Source organism: Dermochelys coriacea, chromosome 12 (assembly GCF_009764565.3).
Source record: "Dermochelys coriacea isolate rDerCor1 chromosome 12, rDerCor1.pri.v4, whole genome shotgun sequence".
NCBI lineage: Eukaryota > Metazoa > Chordata > Testudines > Dermochelyidae > Dermochelys > Dermochelys coriacea.
Genome location: NC_050079.1, coordinates 4,360 through 25,156, shown reverse-complemented (window position 1 = coordinate 25,156; position 20,797 = coordinate 4,360). Strand labels below are relative to the sequence as shown.

General features: G+C 49.1%; 2 non-coding genes and 2 pseudogenes across 2 annotated transcripts; 1 reads left to right on the top strand and 3 right to left on the bottom strand.

Moving 5' to 3' along the window:
* Positions 1-1,057: 1,057 nt before the first annotated feature.
* On the bottom strand, positions 1,058-1,247 carry LOC119841502. The gene has a single exon (XR_005288573.1). It is a non-coding gene; the product is annotated as a U2 spliceosomal RNA (small nuclear RNA).
* Positions 1,248-7,621: 6,374 nt separating this feature from the next.
* LOC119841490 lies at positions 7,622-7,823 on the bottom strand (annotated as a pseudogene).
* A 1,132-nt stretch (positions 7,824-8,955) lies between these two features.
* Positions 8,956-9,162, bottom strand: LOC119841503 (annotated as a pseudogene).
* A 10,384-nt stretch (positions 9,163-19,546) lies between these two features.
* TRNAF-GAA lies at positions 19,547-19,619 on the top strand. The gene has a single exon. It is a non-coding gene; the product is annotated as a tRNA-Phe (tRNA).
* The last annotated feature ends 1,178 nt before the right edge of the window (positions 19,620-20,797 follow it).

Genomic DNA, 20,797 nt, shown 5'->3' with positions numbered 1-20,797 from the left:
AGATTTAGTTGCTCTGAGGAACAGGAGGGAGGAGGAAGAGGAATCCTGCTTCAAGGCAGTGGCTGTGGAGAAAAAGAGGAGGGGTTCCTGGGACTTTTTTTGTCTCTCTTTTGCCTGCCTGCTCGCTCTTGTGGTGAAAGGGGAAGATGCTCTTAACAAGCCTGGCTAGCTCTGTTGGTAGAGCATCAGGCTCTTAATCGGAGGGTCAAAGGTTTCAGCCCCTGTCTGGGCACTCAGCTTTTAAATTCCTTGTGTGCCAGGAGCCAAATGATTCCTGGTGGTGTCCAGACCCACACACAGAGTCCAAGAAGCCCTGGCCATTTCCTGGAAAGGTTCCTTTCCTGAGGAATCAGGAGAGAGGCTCCACATCCACAGGAGCACCCTAGAAAGCGCAGTCTCTAGCTGCTAGGAAGTGCTGTGGGGCCAGGTGCTGAGAAAGCCCAGAGGGAGAGCAGTAGAGATGGGAGTACAGAGTGCAAGTCAAACCGCGCCCCCCACCCCAGCCACACACCTCAAAAAAAACAAAAACCAACCCCAACCAACCATCTCCCCAACAGACCCTCAGTCTGGAAAGCATTTGTCCCTCACACTGTTGAAAAGACTCACAGCAGAAAGGAGGATCCCAGCTTCTTAAACAATCCTCTAGCAAGAGAAAGAACCTCATGTCTATCAATTCACAAAACACTCCCAAGAAATTGTAACAATAATTTGTCATAAAGAAACTAAAGCATTAGAGATTTCAGATTTTTCAGCCACTTGAAGAAATCGGCTCTAAAGAAGCCTTGTCACAGCAAAACTCTTTCTGCTTTTCTAACCAGAAGATTCTCCCCAAAAGGAGATGCACCATTACTGGAAAAAGAAAAGGAGGACTTGTGGCACCTTAGAGACTAACAAATTTATTAGAGCATAAGCTTTCGTGAGCTACAGCTCACTTCATCGGATGCATTTATTGAAGTGAGCTGTAGCTCACGAAAGCTTATGCTCAAATCAATTTGTTAGTCTCTAAGATGCCACAAGTACTCCTTTTCTTTTTGCGAATACAGACTAACATGGCTGCTACTCTGAAACCATTACTGGAGACACTGCAATACCAGGTCGATGCATGGGGTGGACAGAGCAAACTCCTATTCCATCCCCCTGTTTCAAAAATCAATTCAGTAGACAGTCCTCAAATAAAGGACATATCAGATATTAAACTGATAAGAACAGATTTAATAATTGTATTAAGATGATGTTAAAATAAAAAGGAAACAGTACAGAGTTTAAGCAAAGAAGTTTCTGGTTATCAGGGAATAAGGTACAGAGTATCAAGAGTGCGAAGTTCGGTTTAGGATCGGGTGGTTTAAGGAATACATCATCTGCAATCTCCCCGATTGGGGGTAAAAGGTTAATGGGTCAAAGTACAGACATTGAGATATGGGGGTATGTTGTTCATATAATGGCTATGTTCAGGTGTGGAGTCTTAGGAGTGGATACGATGATGAGGATGGATTTACCCTCATTTGCTGAGGTTTAATGTTCAGTGAGTTTATGATTCCAGTTCATATGGTCCAATGGAAAAAGTCTCTCGGTCCCTTTCTCATAGTTGATGCACAATGTCGTTCCGGCTCACACCTCCGGGTACTGTCGGTGGCTGGTCGTGTGTTCCATGTAGATGTCCCTGGATCATTGGATGGTGTCCAAGACCATGAGGCGCCGCATGAGCCGTGCGTAGCATCGACCGATCCCACAGGTCCACAGCACATGGTCCCAAGCGCCCAGGGCTCCGACGATCAGGGCATCCATTTGCACCTCGTAGCCCTTCGCTCTCAGGGCATCGGCCAGGGGGTGTATTTTTCCAGCTAACGAGCTCAGGCTTCGCGGAAGGCCGGGGTCCTGTTCTCAAAGGAGACCGTGACGTCAACGAGGATGATCTTTTTCTGGGCCTGGTTGGCGACTACCACGTCGGGTCGCAACTGTCTGTCAGTTCCGGGGATGGTGTCGTTCACGGCGACCTCCCCCAGGCGTGGTGCGATGGCTTTCACCAGGCGGTTCTGGATGGAGTTGTGGTGCAGCTGCCAGTCTCTGGAGTGGGGCTTGCAGCTGAACAGGATGTGGAGCAGGGTCTCATTGAAGTAGCCGCACCTCCTGCAACACTTGTCTCGGTTCCCTTGGCAGACGGCTCCGTTGAGCGGGACGCAGTTGAGCCGGGCACGGTGGATGAACCGCCAGTCGGAGAAACGGGTGAATCCCCCCCGGCGAGGAAGTGGTTTCCGGTGTCCCACTTGCTGGTCAGTTTGAAGGCTTTACTCTGATCTGGTTTACGCTTCAGGGTTTCCATGTACAGTGAGCAGATGGCTGCCTTCAGGGTCCTCTCCAGCATGCCCCTGGTGCTCGGGTTGATGATGGTGATGATCTGCGGCACCAGGACTTCCAGCTCCTGGCGCTCCTCGCACCACTCCCAGCGGCAGCCGATGCACTTCCCCAGGCGACACATGGCATTGCGAGCGTGGGACCACAGTGAAGCGATGTCACACCCGTCCCATCTGAATTTGCCATCCAGGGAACAGCTCAGGAATATGGCGGTGACTTGGTTGGAGGGGGCTCTGCCAATCCGCTTCTTTGTTGTATCATGGAGGGCGTTTGCTGCAATGTTCCTTACCATGGAGTCGGGACATGTCAGCAGGCAGAAGGCATGGGTGATCACTGCGATGTCACACAGGTCACCCATGCTAGGGACATTGGCACCGCCATGCCTGTGGGCGATGTAGACCAGCTCATTGATGGCTCTCTGTGGAAGGATCAGCTGCTTCTTCACCAGCTGCCAGACAATCTTGTCTGACTTGTTGAGGGGTACCTTCACCACAGCGGATCCCCTTAGGATGAACGAGATGCAGGGGATCCGGAAAGTGATCAGGCTGTTTATCTTCTGCCATGTTGCTAGCAAGGAGGCGTCAATATTGGTGGCATCCTGCAAGATCTTCTGGATGGTGTCCTCAGGTGTTTGCCAAACACGGAAACCCATTGGCGTGCCAAGGTACTGGTATACCTGCAACTCTGCCAGGGGGATGATGGATTCGCCCTGGATCTGGGACCCTGTTGTCTCCACCGAGTCCCTTTTGCTGCCATCGATGTGGAGAGATGTGCACTTCTTTGCATTGAAGCGGAGCCCCATCCAGTCGGCAGCTCGACTGGTGGCATCTAGCATATGTTGGAGATTCTCTGGGTCGTCCGCGGTCAGGACCAGGTCATCCGCGTAAGCCAGGATGCTCACCCTCTCACCGTGGAGGTTGAAGCCATCTGTGCCATTGGAGATCACTCGCAGCAATGGCTCCATGGCGAGGTTAAAGATGATGGGACTGAGGGAACAGCCCTGCTTAGCTCCGCTCTGGATCGGGATCTCGGCCTTTTCCCCTTTGACCGAGCGAATGGTGGTGCTGCATCCCTCGTACACCTCTGGCATCCCAAACTCCTAGAGCGTGACAAAGATGTGGTGGTGGGGCATGGACTCAAAGGCGTTAACAAGGTTGAGCCACACTACTGTGCACTGCCTCCATGCCCTTCTGGCCATTTCAATGGTGGTTTGGAGGACAAAGTTGTGTTCATAGCAGCCCTCGCAGGACATGAAGCCTTTCTGGGTGGAGCTGATGGCTCCCCTGCTCACCGACCACTCATAGATACTAAGGTCAGAAGGGACCATTCTGATCATCTAGTCCGACCTCCTGCACAGCACAGGCCACAGAATCTCACCCACCCACTCCTACCAAAAACCTCACCTATGTCTGAGCTATTGAAGTCCTCAAATCGTGGTTTAAAGACTTCAAGGAGCAGAGAAGCCTCCCTTAAGTGACCCGTGCCCCATGCTACAGAGGAAGGTGAAAAACCTCCAGGGCCTCTCCAATCTGCCCTGGAAGAAAATTCCTTCCCGACCCCAAATATGGCGATCAGCTGAACTCTGAGCATATGGGCAAGATTCACCAGCCAGATACTACAGAAAATTCTTTCCTGGGTAACTCAGATCCCATCCATCCAATATCCCATCTCAGGGGATTTGTCCTATTAACCCTGAATATTTAAAGATCAATTACTTACCAAAATCACATTATCCCATCATACCATGTCCTCCATAAACTTATCGAGTAGAGTCTTAAAACCAGATAGATCTTTTGCCCCCACTGCTTCCCTTGGAAGGCTATTCCAAAACTTCACTCCTCTGATGGTTAGAAACCTTCGTCTATTTTCTGGTCTAAACTTCCTGGTGGCCAGTTTATACCCATTTGTTCTTGTGTCCACATTGGTGCTGAGCTTAAATAATTCCTCTCCCTCTCCTGCATTTATCCCTCTGATATATTTATAGAGAGCAATCATATCTCCCCTCAACCTTCTTTTAGTTAGGCTAAACAAGCCAAGCTCCTTAAGTCTCCTTTCATAAGACAAGTTTTCCATTCCTCGGATCATCCTAGTAGCCCTTCTCTGTACCTGCTCCAGTTTGAATTCATCCTTTTTAAACATGGGAGACCAGAACTGCACACAGTATTCTAGGTGAGGTCTCACCAGTGCCTTGTATAATGGTACTAAAACCTCCTTATCCCTACTGGAAATGCCTCTCCGGATGCATCCCAAAACCGCATTAGCTTTTTTCACAGCCATATCACATTGGCAGCTCATAGTCATCCTATGATCAACCAATACTCCAAGGTCCTTCTCCTCTTCTATTACTTCTAATTGATGCATCCCCAACTTATAACTAAAATTCTTGTTTTTAATCCCTAAATGCATAACCTTACACTTCTCACTATTAAATTTCATCCTATTAGTATTACTCCAGTTTACAAGGTCATCCAGATCCTCCTGTATAATATCCCGATCCTTCTCTGAATTGGCAATACCTCCCAGCTTTGTATCATCTGCAAACTTTATTAGCACACTCCCACTTTTTGTGCCAAGGTCAGTAATAAAAAGATTAAATAAGATTGGTCCCAAAACTGATCCCTGAGGAACTACATTGGTAACCTCCCTCCAACCTGACAGTTCGCCTTTCAGTAGGACCCGTTGCAGTCTCCCCTTTAACCAATTCCTTATCCATCTTTTGATGTTCATATTGATCCCCATCTTCTCCAATTTAACTAATAATTCCCCATGTGGCACGGTATAAAATGCCTTACTGAAATCTAGGTAAATTAGATCCACTGCATTTCCTTTATCTAAAAAATTGGTTACTTTTTCCAAAAAGGAGATTAGGTTGGTTTGGCATGATCTACCTTTTGTAAAACCATGTTGTATTTTGTCCCATTTACCATTAACTTCAATGTCCTTAACTAATTTCTCCTTCAAAATTTTTTCCAGGACCTTGCATACTACAGATGTCAAACTAACTGCCCTGTAGTTCCCCGGATCACTTTTTTTTTCCTTTCTTAAAAATAGGAACTATATTAGAAATTCTCTAATCATTCGGTACTACTCCTGAGTTTAGAGATTCATTAAAAATTCTTGCTAATAGGCTTGCAATTTCAGGTGCCAATTCCTTTAATATTCTTGGATGAAGATTATCTGGGCCCCCCGATTTAGTCCCATTAAGCCGTTTGAGTTTCGCTTCTACCTCAGATATGGTAATATCTACCTCCATATCCTCCTTCCCATTTGTCATGCTACCATTATCCCTAAGCTCCTCTTTAGCCTTATTCAAGACTGAGGCAAAGTATTTGTTTAGATATTGGGCCATGCCTAGATTATCTTTAACCTCCACTCCATCCTCCGTGTATAGCGGCCCCACTCCATGATCCTCAATGCCAGGCAGCTGGCATAGAACTTGTACGTCATGGAGCAGAGCGAGATAGGCCTCCAGTTGCTGGGGTCATCCTGCTCACCCTTCTTGCACACCAGTACCGTCATGGCCTTCTTCCAGGAGCTGGGAGTCTGGCAGAATCGCTTGCACTGGTTGAAGAGCGTGGCAAGGACCAGGCAGCTGTGATCTTGCTTTTTTAGGAGTTTGTAGGGGATGCCATCTTTCCCAGGAGCTGTGTTTTTCATTTTTGAGAGTCTGGCCATCACTTCCTTGTGTGTATAGTCAGTTTTCAGGAGTGGCTGAGTGGCTGCTGCCTGAGCGGTTGCTTCTGGAGCGTGAGATCTCTTGTAGGCACTGTCCCGCAGAATGGACTTGGGGACAGTGCTGGGCCATTTGGCGATGAAGGCCCGGTGCTTTGGTGTGGCTGTGGGGCTGGTTCCTCCAGTAACGTCTGGAGTTTGTAGGGTGATCTGGGGCATGGTGCTGGCTCCTCCAGTGGCTGGAGCTCACAGGGTGGTCTGAGGTGGGGCTCTGACTCCTCTGGCTGCTGGAGCTTGTAGGGTGGTCTGAGGTGTGGCTCTTTCTCCTCCAGCTATTGGAGTTTCCAGGGCAGTCTGAGGGGTGGCGCTGGCTCTTCTGGCGACAGGATCTCAAGCAGCTATGCGCAGTGGGGCGCTGATCCTTCTGGGGATGGGGACGTGTTGGACAGGTGACGAGGTAGCACTGAGTTGTCTCAGTATGGAGATTTGCTTGGCGACATGAGAAGGTGAGACAGGCCTCCTGCTGAGGAGGACCTGAGTGATGTTCCCCGAGGCAGCAAGTACCTTCTCGATTGCAGCACCCCATTGCGCTGGCCTGGCAATGGGGGCAGGCTTCTTGACGGCAGCTTGCAAGGTGGCTTTTCTTTGTTCAGGCTCAGGAGAAGCGGGCCGGCATGCAGCAGGAGGGCTGGGAGCCGGAGTAGGAGACTGTGTTGTTCCCTTGAGGCGTTTCCTGCAGGCGACTTGGTGCATCTTGCATTGCCTCTGTGTCTCAAAGGGCAGGCTGCAGAGTGCACAGCTGAAGGTGACCCGCTTGCTGTGGCATCTCTTCAGGTGCCTGGTGACGCCACCGAGGAGTTGATAGGTTCCGGGCGGAGAGCAGATGGGGCGGATGAGCATGTCCGCAGCGAGGGGGTACTGCAGTTAGATGGTGTCCTCATTACTTTGCAGAGAGGGGGGGTTCCAGCAGCATCATTGGTATTGCTGGCTGGTTCATCCTGGTGTGGGTGGGTGGCGTCGAGAGGTCCGGCTGGGCGGGCATCTGGCAAGGTCCTGGGGTCCCTCTGGTTGGTTTCTGAGGCTGGGCAGGCATCTGGCGAGGCGCTGGTGACCCTCTGGGTGGTCTCTGGAGAGATGCTGGTCCCGTCTATGGAGATTCCTCTCTTGATGGTGTGTAGAGCAGCGACAGCACCACCAGCGTCAGGGACCTGGGCAGCTGCAGGGATGGGAGGTGGTCACCTCAGAGCATCTTTCAGCTGTAGAGTGGGGGGGCTCTCCATTGGTGGTTGATGTTGCTGGAAAGTGGGGGGGCTCTCTGTTGGCAGCTGCTGTAAGGCGGGGGGGCTGTCCCTCGGCGGCTGGTGCTGCTGGGGAGTGGGCGGGATGTTCCTTCTAGTTGTGATGTCCCGAAAGGCCGGTCTCAAGATGCAGGATCTTACTGGAACAGCATCTCGGAGGGGGTCCTTCGAGCAGCCACCGTTCTTCCCCTTGGTGCTGCTGGTCTGCAATGTCCTGGAGGCACCTAGGATCTTCTTTGTAGTCATTGTCCAAGAGACCTTCTGTGGAGCAGCAGCAGTGGTGGTACACGGTGCAACTGGGGATGTCTCAGGAGCAGAGAGAGGATTTCCTTCCAAAGTAGCAGCAGCAGACTAAATCTTCAAAGCAGCATCACTTTTTTCAGAAATGGCAGCAGGAGAATCCATCTTCAGAGCAGGTATTGCAAGTGTTCATCAAAAGAGATTAAACTGATAAAAACAGATACTACACTTGATCTGAGCTCCAAGGAGCCGAGAAGCAATGCCGACAATCTCTGACACACACACTCACCCCTCCGCTTTCTACCTCACTGTGACGAGCTCCCAGCCACACAAGAAACACCATAAGTAGGTAACTCTAAGTGAGGCTCACTTCCTCGAAATGATGCCAGTGGAAGAATTCAAAGCAAGAACCCTTAGCTCACCGTTCTGTTCAAAGACAGTTCCCTGTACACTTCTAATTTGCACAAACCCACCCATTGACCTGTGACTAGCAATCTCTCCCTGTTAACTCTTACAGCAAAACAGGGCAAAGAAAGCCTATGCAAGCGCTATACTGCAGCCCCAATGCTCTTTTCGGCTCCTTCCCACAGAACTCCCTCAAACATGCAGTCAGTTGCATCAAATCAGTTCCTTGCCATTGGAGGGCCTCAGGCATTGGTGCCCCTCAGTTCCTCTGAGGTGATCAGCTGGTTTCTTCTGGCCTTAAACGTTAGGAATTGGACTCAAAGGGCCACAACCTTCCTCCTCTTCTGCTCCTAGGAACTATCCTTTGTCTGGGGGAAACATTTATAGAGATTGTTTCCTAAGTTAAAACAGTGGCGTTCTCCCAACGGGAAAGGGATGGGAAATTTCTCTTCTGTGGGGAGACGAGGGAAAGCCATGCAAACCATGCAATCAGTTCTGGAAGGTATACTAAGGAGACGGTGTAAGAACCTCCTCAGAATAGACTTAGAAAGCCACTGTTGAACTGACCTACAAACAATGACAAAGGAAAATCTGCAAGAGCAGCCTTTCAACTGAGAGGCCTAATAATAAGATAGGTTTCAGAGTAGCAGCCGTGTTAGTCTGTATTCGCAAAAAGAAAAGGAGTACTTGTGGCACCCTTCTAGACTAACAAATTTATTTGAGCATAAGCTTTTGTGAGCTACAGCTCACTTAATCGGTTGCATCCAATGAAGTGAGCTGTAGCTCACAAAAGCTTATGCTCAAATAAATTTGTCAGTCTCTAAGGTGCCACAAGTACTCCTTTTCTTTTTTCTAATAATAAGATGTTACTTATAACTAACCAAAGAGTTACAAATGACTCAAAGCCAAACTCTTAGTAGAAACCAAATGGTAACAGAGACAATACCGTATTTCTTTGCTGCTCTTCAAGCATGATATTCTCCCCATCGGGAGGTCCACTGTTCCTGGAGGTTCAGTACTGCAATAATAGGGTAATGTGTGCAGTGGATGGAGCCAGTTGCTATTCCATCTTCCGAATCCAAAAATCAGTTGAATAGATAGACCTCAGATAGAGGAAGTCTCAGTTATTAAAGTGACAGGAACAGATTTAACATTTGTATTTAAGCTAGTTCTCTGCATATAATGCTTAAATTATCCAAAAATAGCCCATTTGGTTTAAAAAGTCAGAAAAGGCACATCCCCCATAATCTGATACTTGGTGATCTCTAAGTATAGAACACCCAAGCAATTTGCGGATTGTGACCTGCTCCTAAACAGTCTGCCCTGAGGTTGGCACTCACAGTTACAAGCTGCTCCAGATGGCTCAAGCCCTCTCATGGATCAGTAACTGGTTAGCAGATAGGAAAGAAAGGGTAGGAATAAATAGTCAGTTTTTACAATGGAAAAGGGTAAATAGCAGTTCTAGGCAGCACTTTATACCACCTGGCAGATACCCTGCAATTACCTAGCACTGCCGTCCCCAAACCCTCGCCCTTTCCCCCGCGGTTTGACAGTAGATTTGATTTCTTTTGTGCTGCCCCCAAGTGGCCCAGAGCTGGGTGAGGCAGGTATCCTTGTTATGGGGATTACAGTAGCACAATCGGGCCCCACACAGGGATCAGGGCCCTGTTCTGTGGGTGCTGGATGCACGCCTCAACTGAGGGGCAGCTATTGGGGGAAGATGGGAGCTGGGCACTGGGGGAGGTGCAGCTGGAGCTTGCAGCACCAGGGAAGGCTGTTCCAGCAGCCAGAGGCAGTGGAGGTCTGGGGAGGAGATTCTCCTGCCCTTCTGCCCCTCCTGGGGTGAAGAGCAGGGCCCAACCCTTTGGTATTTGCCCTAATTAGCCCCATAGCAAAGGGGCACCACAGATCCCTGGATTATCCAGATCAACCAAGCAAACCAACAGTGCAGGATCCATGGGTAAATAGCACTGGAATGGCTTACCTAGGAAGGTGGTGGAATCACCTTCATTAGAGTTTTTTAAGGTCAGGCTTGACAAAGCCCTGGCTGGGAGGAATTAGTTGGGGATTGGTCCTCCTTTGAGCAGGGGGTTGGTCTAGATGACCTCCTGACATCCCTTCCAGCCCTAATATTCTATGATTCTATGTTAGTTTGAATGTTCCCAGGAAAGCTCAGATGTGGATTGGCATCTCCCAAAGACCATTGTCTGTTCAGTCTTTCTTGACTGGGCACTTACTGAGAATAGTCCTTTCTCAAGAAGCTGACCAGATGCATCACTGAGACGACTTGGAATCAGATACATTTGAGATACAAGTACATAGCCCATATTCATATCTTCAACTACAAAAATGTTACACACATACAGCTAGCATAATTATAACCTGCAAATCATAACCATGTCATCGACTCCTCACACGCCAACCTTTGTACAATATTTGCTGTAAATATATAACAGTGGTGGCAACAATGATCTATTTGGCCCCAGTTCATATTAATAACGTCACAGCAGCCTACAGGGAAGTGGGAGGGAGGCAGTCTTCGAGCTGGCATGGCTCGTCTGTTTCTCCCTTGCTGCTTGGTAGAAGCGGGAAGGGAGCGAAACGTGCCCGGCTGAAGGTTTTTGACTTGGCCTCGAGGATTAAGCCCGAGCCCCTGGCATGGCTCTTGGGAGATGGGTTTCTGACTCGCATCCAGCTTGCTCTGTGGGCCACCAGCTGAACCCACTGAGGCCAAGAGGGATGGTTTTGAGGTGGCAAAAAGGGAGACTTTGAGGCTCCCAGCACATCTTGAGAAGCAAAGAAATAGCATGGGATTACCACCGTCCCTCGGTGGGCTCGAACCGCCATGTTTTTGGTTAACAGCTAAATATGCTCACCCATTGCACCACAGAGACACCCAGAGACATGGCTGCTCTTAGCCAGACTGTGCAACCTGCACATCTGCTGCCCACACTAGACCTTGCAAGGTGCTAGTCCGGACAGGACTGGATTCACCATGGCACCAATGGCTCCATGGCTCTGGACTCAAGCTCAGATGGGGCCCATAACACTCGTTTCCTTCCCTCTCACAGGGCTGCAGAAGTGGAGCCTCGGAGCAGCAGGGATACAGCCTGGGAGCTGAGGGCCCCTAGGAGCTGTAGTTCCTTGGCCAGCTCCCTGCCTACAGAGCCAGCCCTGGAACAGGGAAGGAACTACATTTCCCAGCATTTCCTTGGCACTATCCACAGGAAAGGGAGCGGGAGGGAATGGGGAACCTGAGACCTCATGTGCTGTAGCTTGCTGGCAATGGGGAGCTGGCTGCTCAAAGGGGGTGGTGCTGTGAATGGGGAACAAGTGTGCCCAAGGAGTAGAAGGCTTTGGTCTGGATATCACCCTCAAAGACTTCCCCAGGTTGGATGAGGGATGCTGGTGTGACCTTGCCTGGCCACCCCCAAACAAGGAACCGGGTGGACAGTGCCCCTCTCTGTCTGAAGCCTAGCAAGGGAGGTCTGTGGATCCCACAAGAAGTTAAAATGATAAGTAAGGGAGGGGAGTCTCTACTAGAGAACCTGGGCAGCTGTAGATACAGTACCAGGCCTGTAGGAGGATTTCCATTCTGAGCCAGGGAAGCAGAAATTGGCTTTTCCTTTCTAGATTTATCCAATATTCAGAAAGGGAATTGAGCACCTGCCTTCCACACTGGAACACTCTCAAAATTCAGGAGTGCTCAAGCTCAATTTGGGCTACTGTTACTTCATTTCTCCCCAATCAAATATGCTGATCCACTGAAATGTGCTGTGGAAGAAGTAGGATAAAACTGAACAAATGCTGGCATCTCCCCAGTGCTAACTCGGACTGGTATTGCTATTTTTAACAGCCATTGTCATTTGTTTTAGTTTTGTTTGTTGAAAGAGAAGACATTAATATTGCACTGGCAAATTCCCCACAGAAACAAAGAGTGGAAGAAAAGAATAACAAAGGCACCTCAACTTTTCCTCCTTTATGTAGGACAGTTATCATATGGATCCAGATAGCCTCCAATCACACATGCTGAAAATTGTTCCACTTTAACGCAGTTCTGTAACCCTGCAGGGACCAGTCCTGACTGTGTTCTGTGCATATCCAAAATTCCTCCTGAATTCAGAAGGGCCTTGCTTTTGTGACCATACTACCTGATATTTTCAGCCCTTGGAAGGTTCCTAAAAGAAGAATTTTAATTAAAGAAAAGGTAAAAGAATCACCTCTGTAAAATCAGGATAGTAAATACCTTACAGGGTAATCAGATTCAAAACATAGAGAATCCCTCTAGGCAAAACCTTAAGTTGGAAAAAGACAGAAAAACAGGACTATACATGCCATTCAGCACATCTTATTTTACCAGCCATTAAACGAAAGGAAATCTAATGCCTTTCTAGCTCGATTACTTAGTAACTAACAGTTGTAAGGCTGCATTCCTGATCTGTTCCCCGCAAAGGCACCATAGACACAGACAGACCCTTTGTCCCCCCTCCCTCCACTTTTGAAAGTATTTTGTCTCCTCATTGGTCATTTTGGTCAGGTGCCGGCAAGGTTATCTTAGCTTCTTAACCCTTTACAGGTGAAAGGGCTTTGCCTCTTATCAGGAGGGATTTTATAGCACTGTGTACACAAAAGGTGGTTATCCTTCCCTTTATTTTTATCACAGCCCACTTGGAGATGTCTTCCCCCAAAATATCTCCCCCCGCAAGCCCTACATACCCCATTTCCTGGGGAGTCTTGAGAATAAAATCCTCACAATTGGTTACAAAATCATCAAAGACCCAAACCCTTGGATCTTGGAACAATGGAAAAATCAGTCATGTTCTTAAAAGAAGGAATTTATTAAAAAAAAAAAAGAAAGGTAAAAATCATCTCTGTAAAATCAGGATGGCAAATACTTTACAGGGTATTCAGATTCAAAACATAGTGGATCCCCCTCTGGGCAAAACCTTAAAGTTACAGAAAACAGGAATAAACCTCCCTCTTAACACAGGGAAAATTCACATAAAACAAAAGATAAACCAATCCGCCTTGCCTGGCTTACCTATTCTGGTTGCAATATTGGAGACTTGGATTAGGATGGGTTGGAGAAGATGGATTTCTGTCTGGCCTCTCTCAGTCCCAAGAGAGAACAACTCCTAAACAAAGAGCACAAAACAAAAGTCTTCCCCCTCCACCCAAGATTTGAAAGTACCTTGACCCCTTATTGGTCCTTTGGGTCAGGTGCCAGCCAGGTTAGCTGAGCTTCTTAACCCTTTGCAGGTAACCAGATGTTGCCTCTGGCCAGAGGGATTTTCTAGCACTGTAAACAGAAAGGTGGTTACCCTTCCCTTTATATTTATGACAGTGACCGTACAACCTGATATTTTCAGCCCTTGTAAGTGAAGCAAGTTTACATTTAGTAATTGGGCAGAAAGTAAGTTGGTACTGAATGCTCCACTTTCTTGCCGATATGCTGCTGCAGCTTTTTTTACCAGTACGCCGTACCAGCCCCTACCGGCTTACTTTCATCTCTGACCCCGGGGTAGTAACATTGCAAAGGAGGAAAACCTGAGACACAGAGAGCAGCAGGGAGTTGTCTGAGGTCACACAGTGAATAGCACACACGTCTCCTGGCTCCCTGGCCTCTGTTCTGGCCACTAGACAACACTACCTGTGCTCGGCTGCCTAGGGGTTTGGTGTGGGGATACAGCTTTAAAGGGTATGGGCCATATCCTCAGCTGGTGTAAATCAGTGTATCTCCACTCACACAAGTTTAGAGCAGCCAAGGATCTGACCCAATATGCAGAGTTGGATTGAAAACTGAGAGAAGGTGTTAAGACACTTGCTCATACAAGCACCTTCATTCCCTTCTCACGGGAGGATGAAACAGCCCTATGGCAAGGGGATGGAATTAGCCCCAAGAGGGGAATCCTTTTGGTCCTCCCTGGCTGGAAGAGTCACGCAGGGACACGATTGAGGTGCTTTGTCAGAGCTGTGAGAATGAGTGCTGGGCTCAGTAAGCAGTGAGTGTGAACATAAAAAGAAAAGGAGGACTTGTGGCACCTTAGAGACTAACAAATTTATTTGAGCATAAGCTTTCGTGAGCTACACCTCACTTCATCCGATGCATTCGTGAGCTGTAGCTCACGAAAGCTTATGCTCAAATAAATTTGTTAGTCTCTAAGGTGCCACAAGTACTCCTTTTCTTTTTGCGAATACAGACTAACAAGGCTGATACTCTGAAACCTGTCAGTGTGAACATAGTTGACGGTCCTGGGAGAGAGGAGAACCCAGCTGGAAAAAGGAAGAAATTCAGCTATTGTCGCAGGCTCAAACCACCATCCTTTGCGTTAGCAGCAGAACACACTGACGCAATGCACCACAGAGATCCAAGGCTGCTGTTATTAACACTGCTGGACATCTGCCTGCTAATGCTAGAGGTCGCAAGGCACTAGTCTGGATGCTGGGGGCTGGGGGCTGTGGGTGCAGACCCAGCAGAGGGGTGCAGTGGCAGCATCCTTGGCCCATAACCCAGAGGTTGATGGATCGAAACCATCCTCTGCTAGGCAGGTGGTTGTTTCTTTTGCTCTGGGCCTTCAAGCAAGCTGGCAACCACTAGAGCCCCAAGAGCCTCGGCCATGAGGCCAGAGGTGGCTGAGGCGGGGGCCTGCCAGGGAGCCCCCCTGCTCCTCTGGCTGCCTGGGCTGAAGGCAAGAGGCCTGTGTGTGGTGAAGGCTCCTGTCCCGGCATGAGGCAGCCGCGCTTCCTCATCCCCTTCTCCCACCCGCACCGGCAGGCGGCTGCTGTGGGAGAACATGAGGGAGGCTCTCAGGACGCTCGGCAGCTCTGTGTGTGACTATCAGGGGAAAGAGCCACAGCTCCTGACTCGACCTGCCATTGACTCGCGGGGCTCTGTGCTCCGTCAGCTGGGGCGGGCCAGGATGAGGCCGTGACTCAGGCTGGGGCAGCATGGCCGTGCTTCCCTGACGAGGCATGAGGCAGGCCAAGAGCTCTGCACAGCCAACGGGGAAGTGGAAGGGATGCGTCTTCAGCTGGCGCGTCTCATCTGTTTCTCCCTTGCCACCGGGCGGAGGTGGAAAGGGAGCGAAACGTACCCGGCTGAAGCTTTTGCACTTGGATTAAACCTGAGTCCGCAGCGTGGCTGCTCAGAGACGGGCTTTTGTGGTGCGGCCCCCACACTCTTCCAGTCAGCAGGTGAACCCACTGTGTCCAAGAGGGACACTCTCAAGGTGGCAAAAGGGGGACTTCAAGGCTCCCAGCAGAACTTGAGGAGCCCACAGAGCCTTCAGTGGCATCCCTGGGGGAGCATAACCCCCCCCTTTCCATTAACAGCTGAACTCACTGACCCATGACACCACAGAGACACCTACCAGCAGCTGGTTTGCCAGGGCCACTGCCCAGCTCCCTGCACCATTCCCTGCCCATGCCAGAGCTCACAAGGCACTAGCCTGGAGTCAGGGCTGCTTGGAGCTGCTGAAGAAAAGCCAGCAGCATGACACAGAGGAACCGTGCTGCGCTCATAGCACACAGGTCGATGAATCAAAACCCTCTTCTGCCAGCACCGGCCTCCTTCTTCTTCTTGCACTTGGCCTTCAAGCGAGGGGCTGCTGGAACAGAGCCAAGAGTTCAACCAGGCTCAACCTGATTCAACCAGGATTTCAACAATTTCCATCCCACTATCAATCTCAGCCTGGACCAGTACACACAAGTGATCGACTTCCTAGACACTACGGAGCTAATAAGCGATGGTCACATAAACACCACCCTATACCGGAAACCTACTGACCACTATTGCTACCTACACGCCTCCAGCTTTCATCCAGACTCCACCACATGATCCATTGTCTACAGGCAAGCTCTACGATACAACCACATTTGCTCCAACCTCTCAGACAGAGACAAACATCTACAAGATCTCTATCAAGCATTCTTACAAGTACAATACCCACCTGCTGAAGTGAAGAAACAGATTGACAGAGCCAGAAGAGTACCCAGAAGTCACGTACTACAGGACAGGCCCAACAAAGAAAGTAACAGAACGCCACTAGCCATCCCCTTCAGCCTCCAACTAAAACCTCTCTAACGCATCATCAAGGATCTACAACCTATCCTGAAGGACGACCCATCACTCTCACAGATCTTGAGGGACAGGCCAGTCCTTGCTTACAGACAGCCCCCCCAACCTGAAGCAAATACTCACCAGCAACCACACAACAGAACAACTAACCCAGGAACCTATCTTTGCAACAAAGCCCGTTGCCAACTCTGTCCACATTTCTATTCAGGGGACACCATCATAGGGCCTAATCACATCAGCCACACTATCAGAAGCTCGTTCACCTGCGCATCTACCAATGTGATATATGCCATCATGTGCCAGCAATGCCCCTCTGCCATGTACATTGGTCAAACTGGACAGTCTCTACGTAAAAGAATGAATGGACACAAATCAGATGTCAAGAATTAGAACATTCAAGAACCAGTTGGAGAACACTTCAATCTCTCTGGTCACTCGATTAAAGACCTAAAATTTGCAATTCTTCAACAAAAAAAACTTCAAAAACAGACTCCAATGAGAGACTACCGAATTGGAATTAATTTGCAAACTGAATACAATTAACTTAGGCTTGAATAGAGACTGGGAGTGGATTGGTCATTACACAAAGTAAAACTATTTCTACATGTTTATTCCCCCCCACACCCCCCAGTGTTCCTCAGACGTTCTTGTCAACTGCTGGAAATGGCCCACCTTGATTATCACTACAAAAGATTCCCCCCGTCCCACTCTCCTGCTGGTAATAGCTCACCTTATGTCATCACTCTTGTTACAGAGTGTATGGTAACACCCATTGTTTCATGTTCTCTCTGTATATAAATCTCCCCACTGTACTTTCCACCAAATGCATCCGATGAAGTGAGCTGTATCTCACGAAAGCTTATGCTCAAATAAAGTTCTTAGTCTCTAAGGTGCCACAAGTCCTCCTTTTCTTTCACTTAACAACAGAGTTCCCACTGCAAAATAGCTAGAAGTCCCTTCATAGTCTCTGCTAAACAAAACAACATTGTGCAGAACCAGGAGCAGCCCTGCTGTGCCGTTAGGAAGGCCAGCAGTAGAATCAGCAAATCAATCTAGGATTCTGTGCTTACACTTAGTAGTTACCAAATGTGATAAAAGAAAGGAGGGGCAAGTAGCTCCCTTTTTTTTGGACACCCACCCAGGCAATAGCTATGAAATCCCTCTTAGTAGCTGTTCTCTAATTGCTCTACTTGTAAAGGGTTAAAAAGTCTCACTGCTATGCATAGGTAAAAGAAAGTGAGTGGACACCTTGCCAAAAGAGCCATTGGGAAGGCTAGAACTTTTTTAAATGGAGAAAAGACTCTCCTTTTGTCTGTCTGTTGTTGTTCTCCCAGGGAGAGGCGGCCAGGGCAGGAGCTATGCTGTAAGAAGCTTGGGCCAGAATTTCCCACACTTGGAGCACTGATAGGGTCTCTCTCCAGTGTGGATCCTCTGATGATCCTCTTATCCTCTGATAAATGATCTGGAGGATGGTGTGGATTGCACTCTCAGCAAATTTGCGGATGATACTAAACTGGGAGGAGTGGTAGATACGCTGGAGGGGAGGGATAGGATACAGAAGGACCTAGACAAATTGGAAGATTGGGCCAAAAGAAATCTAATGAGGTTCAATAAGGATAAGTGCAGGGTCCTGCACTTAGGATGGAAGAATCCAATGCACCGCTACAGACTAGGGACCGAATGGCTCGGCAGCAGTTCTGCGGAAAAGGACCTAGGGGTGACAGTGGACGAGAAGCTGGATATGAGTCAGCAGTGTGCCCTTGTTGCCAAGAAGGCCAATGGCATTTTGGGATGTATAAGTAGGGGCATAGCGAGCAGATCGAGGGACGTGATCGTTCCCCTCTATTCGACACTGGTGAGGCCTCATCTGGAGTACTGTGTCCAGTTTTGGGCCCCACACTACAAGAAGGATGTGGATAAATTGGAAAGAGTACAGCGAAGGGCAACAAAAATGATTAGGGGTCTAGAGCACATGACTTACGAGGAGAGGCTGAGGGAGCTGGGATTGTTTAGTCTGCAGAAGAGAAGAATGAGGGGGGATTTGATAGCTGCTTTCAACTACCTGAAAGGGGGTTTCAAAGAGGATGGCTCTAGACTGTTCTCAATGGTAGCAGATGACAGAACGAGGAGTAATGGTCTCAAGTTGCAATGGGGGAGGTTTAGATTGGATATTAGGAAAAACTTTTTCACTAAGAGGGTGGTGAAACACTGGAATGCGTTACCTAGGGAGGTGGTAGAATCTCCTTCCTTAGAGGTTTTTAAGGTCAGGCTTGACAAAGCCCTGGCTAGGATGATTTAACTGGGACTTGGTCCTGCTTTGAGCAGGGGGTTGGACTAGATGACCTTCTGGGGTCCCTTCCAACCCTGATATTCTATGATTCTATGATTCTATGTCTAATAAGGTGTGAGCGCTGAGTGAAAGTTTTCCCCAGGGGCAGCATTCATAGGGCTGCTCCCCCCTTTGTGGATTCCCTGATGTCTAATACGATGAGAGCTGTGAGTGAAGGTTTCCCACACTCACAACATTCATAGGAAGAAAAGGAGTACTTGTGGCACCTTGTGGATCCTCTGATGTCTAATAAGGTGTGAGTGCCTACTGAACTTTTTCCCACCCTCAACACATGTGTTATTTCTCTCTCCCATGGGGATTCTCTGCTGGGCCATAGTTTCCTTGAGACATTTGTGAGTTCCTCGATAATAACCAGATTGACCAACTTTCTGCATTGGCTGTTTTCCCTGCCACCTCTCTGGAATGTGCTGACTCTCACAGGTTTAGGGTTTAAGGTGTCCCTCTCCTGTCCTCAGGCATGTGTCGCCTTCATGCCTCTGCATGCCACAAGCTCCCCAGCCTTTCCTCCCATCTGATTCTGTGCCCGTGAGGCCCTCTCAGCCCACCCGATCCCCACCCACCTCCTCCTCCATTTCCTCCCTCTGTCTGTGGGGCCCCTCCCCGCCCAATGCCCCCGATATCCCATTCAACCCACCACAACCTGTCCCATCCCTGGACCCCTCCACTGTCCCACCCAGTCCACTGTAACCCTCCCCCAGCCCCTCCCCCATCTGTCAGGACCCTTCAGCACCTCCCCCTAGTTCACCCTAACCCTTCTTCTTAGCTACAGGCCCCACAACATCCCAGCTCCCCTTTCCCCCCAACCCTCTGTCTCCCCCCCTCCCTTCTGGGGATCCCTCAGCCCCACTTCCCTCCCTAAATGACGTCCAGTGGGAAGCCAGGACAACAGGGTGGGGCGGCAAGTGGTGGCCAGACTAACTCAGGATCCACCTCAACTTCTTCCCTGTGCCACTGGCCCCTAGTCCATTTCCACCACCAGGTCAACCCGGGAACCAAGGCAGGAATGGGGTGAGGAAGCAAGTCAAGCTGAGCAAGGCGGGCAAAAGTGAGTCTTCCCTTCATGGGCCTCTCATAATGACGTCCTTTTTGTGTGCACAGCTGACAAAAACATCCCGGACAGAGAAGCAGGAGGCCAAAGGGTGCTATAAGGCTGCTGAAGTAGCTCAGTTGGGAGAGCATTAAACTGAAGATCTAAAGGTCCCTGGTTCAATCCTGGGCTTTGACAGGCCCTGGTCTCCCTCTTTGTGCAGGGATGGCTTGTTTTCTGGGAGCACTCTCAGTTGGATCCCCTCAGAACCAACATTGTTACAGTGGCACAGGAGCACAGCCCTTCCCTGATGCTACAGGCAGAAGCAATTAGAATGCAAAAGGCAGCAAGTAAACTGCAACTTGAGCATGAACAAAGACTGGCAGAAACTGGATTGCAGGAACTAGAAGCTAAGTCCAATTCAAGAGAATAAAGGAACAACAGGAACTGCATCATGGAAAGCCAGCTCCACTCAACAGCAAAGATGGGGACAGAATTTGTCCAGTTTATAACAATGTTGGTATGCTACATTACGCGAAACAGTTTTCTGTATTGAACCCATTATGCTATGACCAGGGGGAGGGGGATTCTTACCTGGTGGGAAATAGCTGTTTGTCTGTGCAAGAAAGCAGTTTGTCTGTGAATGAAGTTTCTGAATGTCTGTCTAATGTCTCAGAAGTGAACCTGGAATTGGATCAAGCACAGAAAGATCTCAGTGGTCAGGAAAAGGTTTCTCAGGAGCAGGGCCAGCTCCAGGCATGAGCTTTCGAAGCAGGTGCTTGGGGCAGCATTGAGAATGGGGCATCAGTCCGTGTCCCATGGCAGCAATTCAGCGGCAGCCCCACTGCTCTTCGGGGCATGGAGGGAATTCAGCGGCGACTGCTTGGAACAGCAAAATTGGTAGAGCTGCCCCTGCTCAGAAGCAGATTAAAGTGGATGGTCAGGTGGAAGCCCTAACTGAGGAAGGAAAGGGCAGATTTTCGATGGGTGATGGATTTTTGGCTAGTACAGCTTGTAAAAGTGAACCTGAAAAGGGTAACTGTGATTTGCTGGAAATAGCTCAGTGTAGTGAGAAGAGCAGCAGTTTATCTGTGGGGAGTGGCAATGTGCCTTGTAAGGAAAGTTTGGATGAGCCTAGGCAGCCTTGTGAGCTGATGGCTTTATCCAGTCAGCAGTTTGGGAAGGCAAGGATAGTGAAAGATGAGTGTGTGGAGAATTGTAACAGTGAAGGAGATAGGTTTCAGAGTGGTAGCCGTGTTAGTCTGTATCAGCAAAAAGAACGAGGAGTACTTGTGGCACCTTACAGACTAACACATTTATTTTGGCATAAACTTTTGTGGGCTAAAACCCACTTCATCAGATGCATGGATTGGAAA